Genomic DNA, 15,608 nt, shown 5'->3' with positions numbered 1-15,608 from the left:
ACATGCATAACTAATTAGACCAGCATTTACGGTGAAAACCAGGCTTTCTTTCTCTCTTTGTCAGTTGGTACTTGTGATATTACACTATCAGCTGGTTTACCACTTCTGACAAGTTCCCTGCTTGTTTGTATCAAGGATATCGGGGCCCAGGTCCATATCCTCTTCTTGGCCCTCCCCCTCTGACCCATCTCACTGTTTGTTTCTCTGGCTTGAGGGAGGATAGAGGCAGAGACATGAAGGCCAGAACCATCTGTTTTGCAACCTTCTGAAATTCAGGGAAGAGATTTGCTGGAGGAGGCGGCTGGCCATAAAGTGATGCTACAGTCGGCCTGAGAGTTATCTGTGGATTTCAGGTGACCAAGTTTTCTGTAGTCTTCACTACAACTGCCTATTAGAAATAAAAACCCATTCATTTTGAGCATCCATTAAAATGGAGGCTGGCTTGGTGGGTGGATGAAATACATTTCATACTGGCCTCCTTCTCTCTAGCCCAGCCAATGGGTATTCCCAGGATGCTGTTTGGTACACCTTATCTTTCTACCTGAAGACCTCCAGTGAATCCAGATTTCTGACTTCCAAATCCACTCTTGACTAGGCTCCCAGTCTCATTGTCTCTATGTCTTTGTGTACACTGACCCAGCTACTCTGCTGTCCCTGACATGGCAGGGCGTTTCATGCCACCTCCTAGTTTTGCTCATTAGAGCCCCTCAACCTGGATTGTTCTTCACTTCTCCTCTATTAAAATCCAGCTCATCTTTTAAAATTTACCATACATGCCTCTCACTCCAAGAAGTCTTCCTGGATCATCCCATGGGAACTAATTGCTCCCACAGCACTGTGGGCTGAGAAAGGAGAAAGAGAATGGAGAAGCTGTGTGCTGGGCACCCAGGGGGGTTTGGAAGATTTGACAAGGAGAGGCTCCAGAGAGGTGTGGGGGATTTGGGGAGGAGAGAAAGGGAACCTTGAGAAATGATTCTGTGGGTTATCACTTGGTGTCCGATGTCATTCTTTGAGCTGAAGCAAGACAAGACTGGAATCTCCATTCATTTACTCTAGGTTGCTGGACTTCGCATCTTTGACTAGAGACTGGGTGAGGTGGGGCCCCTGGATTTATTCAGGTTACCAGTTGCATTCTCCCAGCACATCTATATACAAGCTGTATCTCACCATCCTACACTCGAGGTTCTTTTGTGTATTTCCTACTGTTCTATGACCTGGGTTTTCCAGAAGAGCCCTGATTTGTGGTTTGGAAAATATGATGAGTGTGGGTACACTCAGCCTCTTCAGCTTAGATTGCATTCCCCTCTTTGCCAGGCATCCATGCCCCTCTGTTTGCAGCACTGCACTGGCCAAGGTAAATACTTGTTGAATGGATGGGAGGAATAAGCTTTGAATCCAAGTTCACCTGGATGTTGGGTTGGTACATCCCTGTGGACTCTCAGCATTTGCCCTCTGCCCTTCCCTCCATCTCTTCTTTCCACCTTTCAATATCTAGCCTAGAAGATGCTTGCTATTGGTGGTGCTGGGGACAGAGTTTCTTGATCAAGCACACCAGCCGTGATTGTCCTTGGGGTGAATGGAGAAGCCCTTCCATCAGAGGTCAGCCTGCAATGTGTTCACCAAAGAGTGCAACCTCTGCTTAGAGGACACTCCTACCTGATTGCATTAGACAGGGGCTGGGATGGCAGGAAAAATGGGTGGAGAGTCAGAAAAAAAGTGGGGGTTAAGAGCCCTGTCTTCTAGTTCAAGCATTCTATGGTTCTGTGACTCAACCATAAGGGGTTAAAGAGAATGTACTTGTGGGAGCTGGGGGTGGGGGGAGGGGAGAACCTCCTTCTCCTGGAATCAGGGCAGCTGAAAGGCCACTCTGAGGGAGCTTTGTAGAGACACATGTGGCTGTGTGTCTGCCGCACTGGCTGCCTGCAGCATAACCGTGTGGGCTGGAGAGGAGCGAGGAGCAAGCAGTGCTGTGCATGTTTGAAACCACAAATCACGACTCTGCAAATATCAAGGGTTTCCTGTGTATTTCTGAACTGCTAGCGGGAAGAGGTTAAAGGGACTTTTTGTATGCTTCAGTTGCTTCTAGATATACGTTCATCTCTGCCCTTCTACCTTCCACTCCCAATGGTGAGTGCTTTGTGGGCAGGTCTGCCTTTGTGTAGGGCATACTTTACCCCCTTTACAATAAGTAGCACATGCATTTAGAATTGTAAGGGGGATGATTTTGTCTGGGGCCTTCCACCCCCTCTGGCTGTACCCTCAAGGTAGGCTCTGTTACTGCTGAGCTGTGCAAATCCAGTCGGCCAGGATAGGAGCTGAAACCCTGACTTTAGCCCCTCATCATGATGTTCAAATCCAGTGACCCCCCCCATCGGTCTCAGAAGAGGTTATCAACTGCTTCCTGACTGCTGCACAGGGCATTGTGAGAACTACTAGGATCTACAAATGTCACAAAGACCTACAAAAATACTTGAGACCTGAAAAGAAAATGTTGATTGCAAGTTGAAAAGAGATCTGCAAACCAAAAAATAGTAAACATGGAATAAAATGTCTACAGAATATATATGAGTTCTGCTGCAACTCACCTCAACGGTGCTGTCATTATAGCAACCCCATTCAGCCAAGGATGTGCATGCATTTGATACGGTGGCTGGGATGAGGTTGTATCCGACACTGTGACTTATCATCCAATAATGCCTTCTGCCACATCTTCCCCAATTCCTTTCCCAGCTTCCTGACCACACCCTCTGGTTTCCAGCAGCTTCTCTTCTGGGGATGTGGTGACAGGATGCAGGGACGGTGCTCCTTTTCCTACTTCATTAAAGACTCACCCAGAGTGTTTTCAATCCCCCTGTTCCCAGTGTGTGGGAGCTCCAGGGGCAGTCTGGCTGGTTCCAGTGCAGGTGATGTGTCTTTTTTTTTTTAATAATTAAATTTATTTATTTATTTTTGGCTGCGTTGGGTCTTTGTTGCTGTGCATGGGCTTTCTCTAGTGCGGCGAGTGGGGGCTACTCTTGGTTGTGGTGCGCGGGCTTCTCATTGCAGTGGCTTCTCTTGTTGCGGAGCACGGGCTCTAGGCATGTGGGCTCATTAGTTGTGGCTTGTGGGCTCTAGAGCGCAGGCTCAGTAGCTGTGGCACACGGGCTTAGTGCTCCGTGGCATTTGGGATCTTCCCGGACCAGGGCTCGAACCCGTGTCCCCTGCATTGGCAGGTGGATTCTTTTTTTTTTTTTTTTTTAAAGAATGTATTTTATTTTATTTATTTATTTTTTTAAAAAAATTTTATTTATTTATTTTTGGCTGTGTTGGGTCTTTGTTTCTGTGCGAGGGCTTTCTCTAGCTGCGGCGAGCGGGGGCCATTCTTCATCGCGGTGCGCGGGCCTCTCACCATCGCGGCCTCTCTTGTTGCGGAGCATAGGCTCCAGATGCGCAGGCTCAGTAGTTGTGGCTCACGGGCTCAGTTGCTCCGTGGCATGTGGGATCTTCCCAGACCAGGGCTCGAACCCGTGTCCCTTGCATTGGCAGGCAGATTCTCAACCACTGCGCCACCAGGGAAGCCCAGCAGGCGGATTCTTAACCACTGCGCCACCAGGGAAGCCCTCTCCTAAATTATTATACTTATGTCCATATTTCTAAACAACATGCATAAATGGCCACTTCTTGATTTTTCAGTTTTAGGCATTCTCTATTGGCTTCCTACTACTAGAAGGTGAAAATTTACCTCTTTTGCCACAGTTATCCTCCACCTGGTGCTACAATACGTAAATACATTCATCAATTGTATTATTGTTCCCAACTGAATCACTGCCTCCCTGTAAATGGATAATATGTCTATTCACATTGTCATGTGACTATCATACCTGTGGGAGGAATAATACAATTGACATTGAGCTCGGCCGTATGATTAGCTTGGTCAATGGAATGTGAGTGGAAGCGATGTATTCCACTTCTGATCAGAAGTTTAAGAGACACTGCATGGTCTGGGTGAGTTACTTTTTTCCCTCTGCCAAGAAAATGGACATGTCCCCTTAAGGGGCTAATCCTTTAGCTTAGATCCTAGAATGAAGGAGACATATGGTGTAGTCATAGCTGACCCACAGCTATGCTACAGTGTTACATGAGTGAGAACTTTTGTAAGCCATTGAGATTTATTTTATTACTGCAGTATAACCTAGTAAAATCTGACTGACACATCACCTCTCTATCTTACCAACACATTTATGTAGAAATATTGTGTTTACATTGTTATGATTGTGTACATGCTCTTTCCAGGTGAACCATATAGTATCTCTGTGATGCTGTTCCTTTCTTGAATCACTCTTTGTTTTCCCTAAAGTTGATCATTGTATTATTTCTCATTTGCTTATGATTTCATGTTCTTATTACTAATTCAATCCCCAAATCCCCACCAATTGTTTAAATCTCTTCCCAAAATGTTCAGATTTTATTTCATTCAGAAATCCCTCTTTGTATCGCTGAAGTGCTCCAATCTGGACTGATTGATCTCTATGCCTGGTGCATAGCTGTCATCTTCGGGTCACCTTGAGATTCCCTTTGACTTTCTCTTGTGTTGAATTTTCTCTTTCCCATATTCCATGGCTTCCTGTTTCTTGGTTTACACCCCCGTATTGGCAGATCACATCTTCTAGTAGCTCCCTAAGAAGAGGTATGTGGGATATAAATTATTTGAAACTTTGTATGGCTGCAAGTATACTTATTCTATCATCATGCTTAATTACAGTTTGGCTGGGTATAGAATTCTAGTTTGGAAACCATTTTCCTTCAGAATTTTGAAGGCATTTTCCAATTTTCTTTTAGATTTCACTGTTATTATTGAGAAGTCTGAAACTATTCTGATACCCGATCCTCTACATGCCCGTTTTTTCTTTCTGGAAGGTTGTAGAGGTTTTTAAAAACAAACTTTTAATTTTAGAACAGTTTTAGATTCACAGAATGACTGTGAAGATAGTACAGTGAATTCCTATATACTCCATACTTAGTTGTCCCTATTTTGAACATCTTATATTAGTATGGTACATTTTTCCCTATAAATTAACCAATATGGATATATTGTCAGTTACTAAATTCCATTCTTCATTCAGATTTCCTTAGCTTTCTCCTAAAGTCCCTTCCTGTTCCAGGATCCCATACATGATACCACATTGCATTTAGTTGTGGTATCTACTTAGTTGCATTTCTGACAGTTTCTCAGACTTTCCTTGTTTTTGCTGACCTTGAGAGTTTTGAGGAACACTGGTCATATATTTTTGTAGAATGTCCCTTAATTGGGATACATTTGAAGTTTTTCTCAGTATTAGACTGGGGTAATATGTTTTGGGGAAGAAGATCACAGAGGTGAGTGCCACTGTCATCACATTAAATTAACGCTACATACTATCAACATGACTTATTGTTGATATTAACTTTGATCATCTGACTTGAGACAGTGTTTGTCAGGTTTCTACACTTTAAAGTAACTCTCCTTTTTTTCTTCCTTTCCATAATTTTCTCTTTGAAAGAAAGTCACTATGCACCTCCCACACTTAAGAAATGGGGAGTTACATTCATAAATTATTTGGAATTCTTCCACGTAGGAGATTTGTCCGTTCTTTCCCATTGATTTACTCAACCAATTATTTATTTATATTACTATGGACTCATTTTATACTTTGGGTTATGATCCAGTACTACTTTATTTATTTTGTTGCTTAAGTTGTTCCAATTTTTGCCATTAGGAACTCTTTCTGTTGGCTTCTGTATTCTTCTGACATACCCCCATCACTCTGTATATGTGTGTGTGTGTGTGTGTGTGTGTGTGTGTTAGCACTTTTTTTACTCTCTGGCACTACAAGACGCTCCAGGCTCATTTTGTGTATTTTCTGCCCCAGTCGTAGAACCAACCACTTCTCCAAGGAGACCTAACTCCTTTTATTGAAGAATGGTATTGGAAACCAAGATCTGGGCACTAGTGTGCTCATTGCTTCTGGGGTGTCATTGCTTCTAGTCCTTCTCAGATGACAGAGCAAGGAGATATATATATATATATATATATATACACTAAACTGAGTATATATACATATCTGTAAATATTTCTATATTAGGTAAACATGAGTTCATACTCATGTTTCCAATACTAATCTATTACCACATGGATTATTCTAGCCTTTGCTTATTTGTAACTGTCCACTCCAATAGTGAGAAACCTGGCTCCTGGGACTTCCTTGGTGGTCCAGTGGTTGGGACTTCACCTTCCAATGCAGGGGATGCGGGTTTGCTCCCTGATTGGGGAGCTAGGATCCCACATGCCTCGTGGCCAAACACCCAAAACATAAAACAGAAGCAATATTGTAACAAATTCAATAAAGACTTTAAAAATTGGTCCACATCAAAAAAAAAACCATAAAAAAACCCAGAAACCTGACTCCCATCATATGTCATTCATTTAATATTTAGTTCCTTAATACATGTGTAATAATTTCAGAGTTGTCAATCTATATTCTTGTGGGAAATGACTTTATCAACTAGAGTGTAGTTCTTATGTATAGTTCCTTTTTCTTTTAGTCTTAGGTACTCTGCTTATATCCAAAGCTACTTTGGTCAGCACCTTATTCCCCACCCCCTTCAGTGAACTTGTATATATAATACTTTTAGATTTTAGTGTCATTCTGAATTCCATCCTGGGCTATCTCCACCTCCTAAATGATTAAAACATTTTCTCATGTATTAAGTTTTCCTCTTTGTGCTGTAAAGTTCTATGAGTTTTGACAAATGCTTGATGTCTTGTATTCACCGTTACAGTATTGTACAGAAAAGTTTCACCATCCTAAATATCTCCTGTGTGTCATCTGTTTCCCTCACTCTCCCCTGACCCCTTGGTAACCACTGGTCTTTTACTGTGTCTATAGTTTTGTCTTTTCCAGAATGTCCTATAATTGGAATCATACAATATGTAGCTTTTTCAAATTGGTTTCTTTCATTTAGCAATATACATTTAAGATTCATCCATATCTTCTTGAGGCTCAGTAGCTCATTTCTTATTGTTGCTGAATAATATCTCATTCTGTGGATGTACTACAGCTTGTTTATCTATTCACTTATTGAAAGACATCTTGGTTGTTTCCAGTTTTTGGCAATTTGAATAACGCTGCCATAAACATTCACATACAGGTTTTTTATGTGGGCGAAAGTTTTCAGATCAGTTGGGTATATACCTAGGAGCACTATTGTTTGATTGTATGGTAAGACTATGTTTAGTTTTGTTAAAAAATTGCCAAAATGTCTTCCAAAGTGACTGTACTATCTTGTATCTTCTCCAGCAATGAATAAGAGTTCTTGTTGCTCCACACCCTTGACAGCAGTTGGTATTGTCAGTTTTGGGGTTTTAGCCATTCTGTATTATGTAGTGATATTTCATTGTTGTTTCAATTTGCAGCTTCCTAATCACAAATGCTGTTGAGCATCTTTTCGTACACTTATTTGCCATCTGTGTATCTTCTTTGGTGAGGTATCTGTTCAGATCTTTTGCCCATTTTTTAACTGGCTTGTTTGTTTTCTTACTGTTCAGTTTTCAGAGTTTTTTGTATATTTTGGATACAAGTCCTTTCTCAGATATGTGTTTTGCAGATATTTTCTCCCTTGTCTGAGGAGACAGTGGGAGAAAGACAAGCAATCTGGGGCTTTTCTTTCATAAATCAGAAGTTTCTAAATGGAAGTTAACAATTTTTCCTTTCAAATTTTTCCTTTCAAATATCTATGTTTTTCAAAACTTTTGCTATTGGTGTCATGTTTTAAAACTCATCAGCAAACCCAAGTTCATGGAGATTTTTTACTATGTTTTCAACAAGAAGTTTTATAGTTTCACATTTTAAATTTAAGTCTATGATCAATTTTGATTTTTTATGTGAGGTGTAAAGTCTATGTCTAACGAATATATATATATATATACATATATATGTATACATATATACATAGATATATGTGTATATATGTGTATACATATATATATGTGTGTGTGTGTGTGTATATATATATATATATATATATACACGTGTATATATATATATGGTTGTAATCCAATTGTTATGGCATCATTTGTTGACAAGACTATCCATTCTCGATTCAGTTGCCTTTGACATTCACAGAAAGATAGACAAAATGAAAAGGCAGAGGACTATGTACCAGATGAAGGAAAAAGATAAAACACCAGAAAAACAACTAAATGAAGTGGAGATAGGCAACCTTCCAGAAAAAGAATTCAGAATAATGACAGTGAAGGTGATCCAGGACCTCGGAAAAAGAATGGAGGCGAAGATTGAGAAAATGCAAGAAATGTTTAACAAAGACCTAGAAGAATTAAAGAACAAACAAACAGAGATGAACAATACAATAACTGAAATGAAAAATACACTAGAGGGAATCAATAGCAGAATACCTGAGACAGAAGAATGGATAAGTGACCTGGAAGACAGGATGGTGGAAATCACTGCCATGGAACAGAATAAAGAAAAAAGAATGAAAAGAAATGAAGACAGCCTAAGAGACATCTGGGACAACATTAAACACAACAACATTCACATTATAGGGGTCCCAGAAGGAGAAGAGAGAGAGAAAGGACCCGAGAAAATATTTGAAGAGATTATAGTCTGAAACTTCCCTAACATGGGAAAGGAAATAGCCACCCAAGTCCAGGAAGCACAGAGAGTCCCAGGCAGGATAAACCCAAGGGGAAACATGCCAAGACACATAGTAATCAAATTGACAGAAATTAAAGACAAAGAAAAATTATTAAAAGCAACAAGGGAAAAATGACAAATAACATACAAGGGAACTCCCATAAAGGTAACAGCTAATTTCTCAGCAGAAACTCTACAAGCCAGAAGGGAGTGGCATGATATATTTAAAGTGATGAAAGGGAAGAACCTACAACCAAGATTACTCTACCTGGCAAAGATCTCATTCAGATTTGATGGAGAAATCAAAACCTTTACAGACAAGCAAAAGTTAAGAGAATTCAGAACCACCAGATCAGCTCTACAACAAAGGCTAAAGGAATTCTCTAAGTGGGAAACACAAGAGAACAAAAGGACCTACAAAAATAAACTCAAAACAATTAAGAAAATGGTAATAGGAACATACATATCGATAATTGCCTTAAATGTAAATAGATTAAATGCTCCAACCAAAAGACATAGACTGGCTGAATGGATACAAAAACAAGACCCATATATATGCTGTCTACAAGAGACCCACTTCAGACCTAGGGACACATTCAGACTGAAAGTGAGGGGATGGAAAAAGATATTCCATGCAAATGGAAATCAAAAGAAAGCTGGAGTAGCAATACTCATATCAGATAAAATAGACTTTAAAATAAAGACTGTTACAAGGGACAAGGAAGGACACTACATAATGATCAAGGGATCAATCCAAGAAGAAGATATAACAATTATAAATATACATGCACCCAACATAGGAGCACCTCAATACATAAGGCAAATGCTAACATCTATAAAAGAGGAAATTGACAGTAACACAATAATAGTGGGGGACTTTAACACCTCACTGACACCAATGGACAGATCATCCAGACAGAAAATTAATAAGGAAACACAAGGTTTAAATGACACAGTAGATTTAATTGTTGTTTATAAGACATTCCATCTGAAAACAGCAGATTTCACTTTCTTCTCAAGTGCACATGGAACATTCTCCAGGGTAGATCACATCTTGGGTCACAAATGAAGTCTCAGTAAATTTAAGAAAATTGAAATCATATCAAGCATCTTTTCCGACCACAACGCTATGAGATTAGAAAGCAATTACAGGGAAAAAAACGTAAAAAACACAAACACATGGAGGCTAAACAATACGTTGCTAAATAACCAAGAGATCACTGAAGAAATCAAAGAGGAAATAAAAAAATACCTAGAGACAAAAGACAGTGAAAACACGACGATCCAAAACTTATGGGATGCAGCAAAAGCAGTTCTAAGAGGGAAGTTTATAGCAATACATTCCTACCTCAAGAAACAAGAAAAATCTCAAATAAACAATCTAACCTTACACCTAAAGGAACTAGAGAAAGAAGAACAAACAAAACCCAAAGTTAGTAGAAGGAAAGAAATCATTGAGATCAGAACAGAAATAAATGAAATAGAAACAAAGGAAACAATAGCAAAGATCAATAAAACTAAAATCTCATTCTTTGGGAAGATAAATAAAATTGATAAACCTTTAGTAAGTTGCCTTTTTTCCTTTGTCAAAGATCAGTTAACTACATTTGTGTGGGCCTTTTTCTGGGCTGTCTATTCTGTTTTATTCACCTATGTGTCTATTGTTTCACTATGCTTTTCACATCCTGTCTTGATTACTGTAGCCTTATAGTAAATTTGGAAATCAGGTATTGTGAGTCTTTCAATTTTGTTCTTCTTCTGTATTGTGTTGGTTACGCTAGGTCTTCTGCTTTTCTATATAAACTTTAGAATCAGTTCGTCAAGAGCTACAAAATAGCTTTCTGGAATTTTTATTGAGATTGTGTTGAGTCTATAGATAAAGTCGGGAAGGACTAACATTTTAATATTGAGTCTTCTGACCCAGGAACATGTTTTGTTCTTGTTTTTTGCCTCAGTATTCTGAGATGTCATAATGATGTGCTTTGCCTTACAGTGGATCTCTTTTTATCATTGTGCTCATATTTTTATCTAAGGGCCCACTTGGCTGGCCTTTTCAATGTATAACCTCTGGGGCCTTTAGTTCCAGGACATTTTCTTGATTTTGTAGATGATTTACTTTTCTTTTTTATGCCCTCCCCCCACACCCAGTTCCCTCTTTCTAAGCCTCTCATTTGGAGAGTAGACCTTCTGGACTGGATCTGTAGTTCTCTTAACTTTTCTCTTTTCTATCTCTTTGTCTTTTTGCTTTACTTTCTGGGAGGTTTTCTTAAGTTTACCTTCCAGCCCTCTATTGATATTTCATTTGTTATATTTTTAATTTATAAGAATTTTTTTGTTGTTATTCCCTTTTTATAACATCCTGTTCTATGATTGCAATATTGTCTCCCTGAAGAAATTATGATATATTTTTTTCAAGTTTTTTTTCTTCCTTCACAGTCTGTTTCTTCCAAGTTGTTTTGGTGTCTATTATTCAATTTTGGAGATTTCTTCAGTTATCTGGTTATTTTTGTTTATCTGCACCTATTTAAGAGTACCAGTGCAAGTGGGATTTGATGACCATGGGCTTCACTGGAAGATGATCTGGCTGGGCGTTTCTCTTGTGCAGTCTCAAATGTTATGAAGTCTTTATTTTTATTTTTTTAGTTGCAGTATAGTTGACATAAAATGTCATATTAATTTCAGTGTACCACATAGTGATTCATATGATACATCATGAATACATTAGGAATTGATCACCACGATAAGTCTAGTAACTGTCTGTCACCATACAAAATTATTGCAATATTATTGACTATATTCCCTATGTGGTACGTTACATTCCCGTGACTTATTATTTTATAACTGGAAGTTTGTACCTCTTAATCATCTTCACCTATTTCACCCAACCCTCGCCCCCCTCTCTTCTGGTGACCACCAGTTTGTTCTCTGTATCTATGGGTCTATTTCTGTTTTGTTTGTTTGTTTTGTTTTTTTAGATTCCACATATAAGTGAGATCATATGTTATTTTTCTCTGTTTGACTTATTTCACTTAGCAGGATACCCTTTATGTCCATCCATTTTGTCACAAGTGGGAATATTTCATTCTATTTTATTGATGAGTCATATTCCATTGTATGTGTGTGTGTGTGTGTGTGTGTGTGTGTGTGTGTAATCATATCTTCTTTATCCACTCATCTATTGATGGACTCTTAGGTTGTTCCCTATCTTGGCTGTTGTAAATAATGCTGCAGTGAGCATTGGGGTGCATGTATCTTTTTGAATTAGTGTTTTCATTTTCCTCAGATAAATACCCAGATGTGAAACTGCAGGATCATACAGTAGTTCTATTTTTAATTTTTTGAGGAACCTCCATGCTATTTTGTATAGTGGCTGTACCAATTGATATTCCCACCAGCATTACACAAGGGTTCTCTTTTCTCCACATCCTTGGCAGCACTTGTTGTCTTTTTGATGCTAGCCATTCTGACAGGTGTGCAGTGATATCTCATTGTGGTTTTGTTTTGCATTTCCCTGATGATTAGTGATGTTGAGCATCTTTTCATGTGTCTGTTGGCCATCTCTATGTCTTCTTTGGAGAAATGTCTATTCAGGTCCTCTACCCATTTCTTAATCAGATTGTTTGCTTTTTTGATATTGAGTTGTGTGAGATGAAGTCTTTCTTAAATCATGAAGTCTTTCTTCACAGTCAAGTTGGGGTCCTCAGAGAAGACTCATCTTGTCTCTTGCCTGGAGAGTGACATCCTGAGGTTGGTGCTCTGAGTACCCAGTGGAAGAGGAGCCTCGCCTCAGTAACCAGAATTCAGCTGGATGATCTTTAATACCCCTGTTTTCAGCAAGGTAGGTCTCTCCTCAATACCTCCTGGTGTCTCCCAGTCCAGAAAGCCTCTATTTATTTAACAGAATAAACCTCCCTCTTCTGCTGCGCTGGGCAAGGGGCCGTTACTAGTCAGGGAAAGAACCTGGGACTCTAACTGCTTCCTAAACAGGTTGCCAACCAACCTTCCTTGTTTTATCCCTCCCTTCTTCTCTCTTGCTTTCAAGAGGGATTGGTACCACCAGTTTCTGAGCTGTTAAGTGGTTTTGCAGTATAAATTGGGTTGGTTCTCAACTTCCCCCGCAGCTGGCTTAGAATTCAGCTTTTAGGGATTCCTGGACCATTCACCACTTGTCCATCTGATTTCCAGCTTCAGAAATTCTGTTACTTTTATCTCCTCTCTGGTTCTTCCCATTTTTGTCTATTTATACTTACTTTTTAAAAAGCTGTCATTCCAATAAGGCTTGGGGAGGAAGCAGAAGTAGATGCATATGTCTAACTGGCCATATTTACCTGGTAAGGCTGACATTCAAGCCCAGCATCTCTTCTGATTTGGCTGGGATTGGACCTTAGCATTTGTTAAAGATTTTGAATATTACCCCTGTCCAGACATGGTTTCTCCTATTCATCCTTTAGGATGAGTTCAGATGTTACCCTTGTGCACTGCTTTATTGTCTTCTTCCCTCCGCCCATCTCCCTCCCCCCACAAGAAGACTTGGCCGTCTCTTCTCTTGAGATCACATAGACTTTGCATTCACCGCTCTCACCGCATTTACTGATGATAATTTGTACAATTGCCTCGCCCTCTTAGACCAGAAGCTTTGGCGGTGGGTGGCAGGCACCTCTCGTTTGTCTTTAGATCTCCACCACCGACCCAATGCTCAGACATCAGTAGACTTACTAAATGTTTGCTGCATGAATAAAAGCAAAACCAGGTGCTTTGTGGGATGATGCTTTGGGGGTAGGCTTGCCTGGAGGCATTACCCCCGTCCCCTGTGACCTGCATGCTGGGCTAGAGTGGGAACCCAGGTTGGTCCCTGAGGGCTTGATCTCAGCCCTCTTTCAGCCCCTGGATTCTTTCTGGGAACCTTTTTTCTCAGCACTGACCTTTTTCCTGAAGACTTTGTCTATGTGCCTAAGTTTGCGATTAGAAATATTGAGAACACAGTGGGGATGGGAGGTGTTGGTACATAACGATCTCTACCCTCTTCAGTGTTCCTGTGCACCAAAGACAGGGCCGTGCTGGGTGGGGGACTGGTGCAAAGCCACGGGGGAGGTGTCATCATTCTGTAATTGACACGCAGGGCAGCTCTCTTCCCTGAGGCAGGCCCAGAGCATTAGCAGAATGACAGCAGCATTTAGAGCCCAGCCACCTTGCTGGACAGGTCTTACAGTGACACAAAGGCAGGGAGTGAAGCTGAGAGGGGTTCTACACCCCAAACTGCAGATGTACAGAGTGACAGCCTCTGGGGCTGCAGGCCCTTGGCTCTGCCTTCCTCCCCAGGCAGCAGGCTGTTCTTCTGGCCCTAACAAGGCTGGGGGGATCCAGAATGTCACAGCTGACTGACAGCCCTGCTTCTAGCGATGGGGCCTGGCCTTGGGCTGATTTCAGGCAACCAGGGGCCTTTCCTCGGCCTCAGACATCATGCCCCCAAATGGTAATTAACTAAGTGCAGCTGACTCACTTGGGACGCCAGAGTTTTGCAAATGAAATGACTTTTCAGTCACACCTGCGTAGTGTGACTGGCGAGGCCTGGAAGCCCTTCCCTCCAAATCATCATCTGGTCATGTACTCTGGGGGTCTTTTGATACCTAACTTAGAAGTGGGGTACCAAAAGATGATTTCTTTGGGTCAAGACATTATCCTGTTTAAAATACAAGTAGCCTTAAGAAGAGCACATTGAACCAGTATTCATCACTGAAAACTTAATGTGGATTAATTTAATGTACTCATTAAACTGCTAGAAGTACAAAGAGTTCTTAGACTGCCTCTACTTCAGAGCTTCTCTAAGTGTGGTTGTTGGACCAGCCACATCAACACCACCAGAGAACTTGTTAGAAATGCAGACTGTCCAGTCCCACCCCAGAACTGCAGAATCAGAAACTCTGGGGCTAGGGCTCAGTCATCTGTGTTTTACAAACCCTCCAAGTGATTCTGATGCACACCTCAGTCAGAGAAACACTGCTTTTCAAGATTAGGAAACTTTAAGAAAAGCCCAAGAAGGTGAGGGACTTGCCTGGGGTCACAAAGCTAGTTGATGCCAGAGCTGTCATTTTCAAATGACAACTGGTTGCCAGGATCCGGGGAGGAATTATTAACATTTATGGAAGCCTCTCTCCATGCAAGTCTCATAGCAGGAGTGTTATCTCACTAAATCCTCACCAGGATCCTGAAAACTGTCCCCAGTTTGTAGAGAAAGAAGTTGCGGCTCAGTGTAGTTGAATAACATGCCCGGATAGGGACACGAGTTCAATCCTGATCTCTCTTTTTTCTTTTGTCTTCTTTGGCAACTACATTTGTTGTGTGTGTGCATGTGCTCCCGAGTAGACCGTGGAGAGTTGCTATTCAGACCCTGCTGGTAGAGGCGGGGCACTCTAAGTGGTCATGTTGGCATTCTGAGGGCACTCCTCTTTTGGGGGTGCTTGCCCACTTACTTTCTTCCCAGCTTTGTTTCTGGTTGGGTCCTGACTCCAGTCTGGAGGGACAGAATGAGAGACACCCCTGCTGCCCCCGGCCTTTCTGCCCACCGTATTTCCAGCTTGGCCTGGGAATTGGATTTCCTAGTTGATCTCATGCTTCTAAGTGTCGTTGCTGTTCAAGGAAAGCCAGAGCCTTACTGACTGTGGCCAGCACACCAGTCAGGAGCGACTTGGGGTGGGGGAAGGGGTTCCCCCACATCTGGGAAGGGAAGCAGGGCTCCTTGGGAGCCCGAGGGCACAAAAGACTCTGAGTCAGGTAGTGGGAGGGGGAGCGCAGGCAAAGCCAAACAGAAGAGGAAATTAAAGAGGCTCGAGTCTCCCGCCAGCTTCCTTTGCTGCATTTTTGGCAGGGATCGGCAAAGCTGGCCTGTCTGTAACTTTCCAGTCTGTCTGCTCATTGTCTTGCCCAGAAATACCAGAT

At 41.2% G+C, this 15,608-nt stretch overlaps 1 protein-coding gene across 8 annotated transcripts in view; it reads left to right on the top strand.

Annotated features, from left to right (window-relative positions):
• ZBTB7C (zinc finger and BTB domain containing 7C) overlaps positions 1 to 15,608 on the top strand; it is a 373,598-nt gene that overhangs the window by 23,090 nt on the left and 334,900 nt on the right. For 4 of the 8 annotated variants that reach the window (XM_036823636.1, XM_036823633.1, XM_036823637.1 and 1 more), the window contains exon 2: positions 12,359 to 12,510. The exons of the other annotated variants lie outside the window; for them this stretch is intronic. The gene's annotated coding sequence lies outside the window, so the exon portion shown is untranslated. The remainder of the gene's footprint in view (positions 1 to 12,358; positions 12,511 to 15,608) is intronic. 8 annotated transcript variants of the gene reach the window in all.

This window comes from Balaenoptera musculus, chromosome 14, assembly GCF_009873245.2.
Source record: "Balaenoptera musculus isolate JJ_BM4_2016_0621 chromosome 14, mBalMus1.pri.v3, whole genome shotgun sequence".
Classification (NCBI taxonomy): domain Eukaryota; kingdom Metazoa; phylum Chordata; class Mammalia; order Artiodactyla; family Balaenopteridae; genus Balaenoptera; species Balaenoptera musculus.
This window is presented reverse-complemented; position numbering and strand designations above follow the sequence as displayed.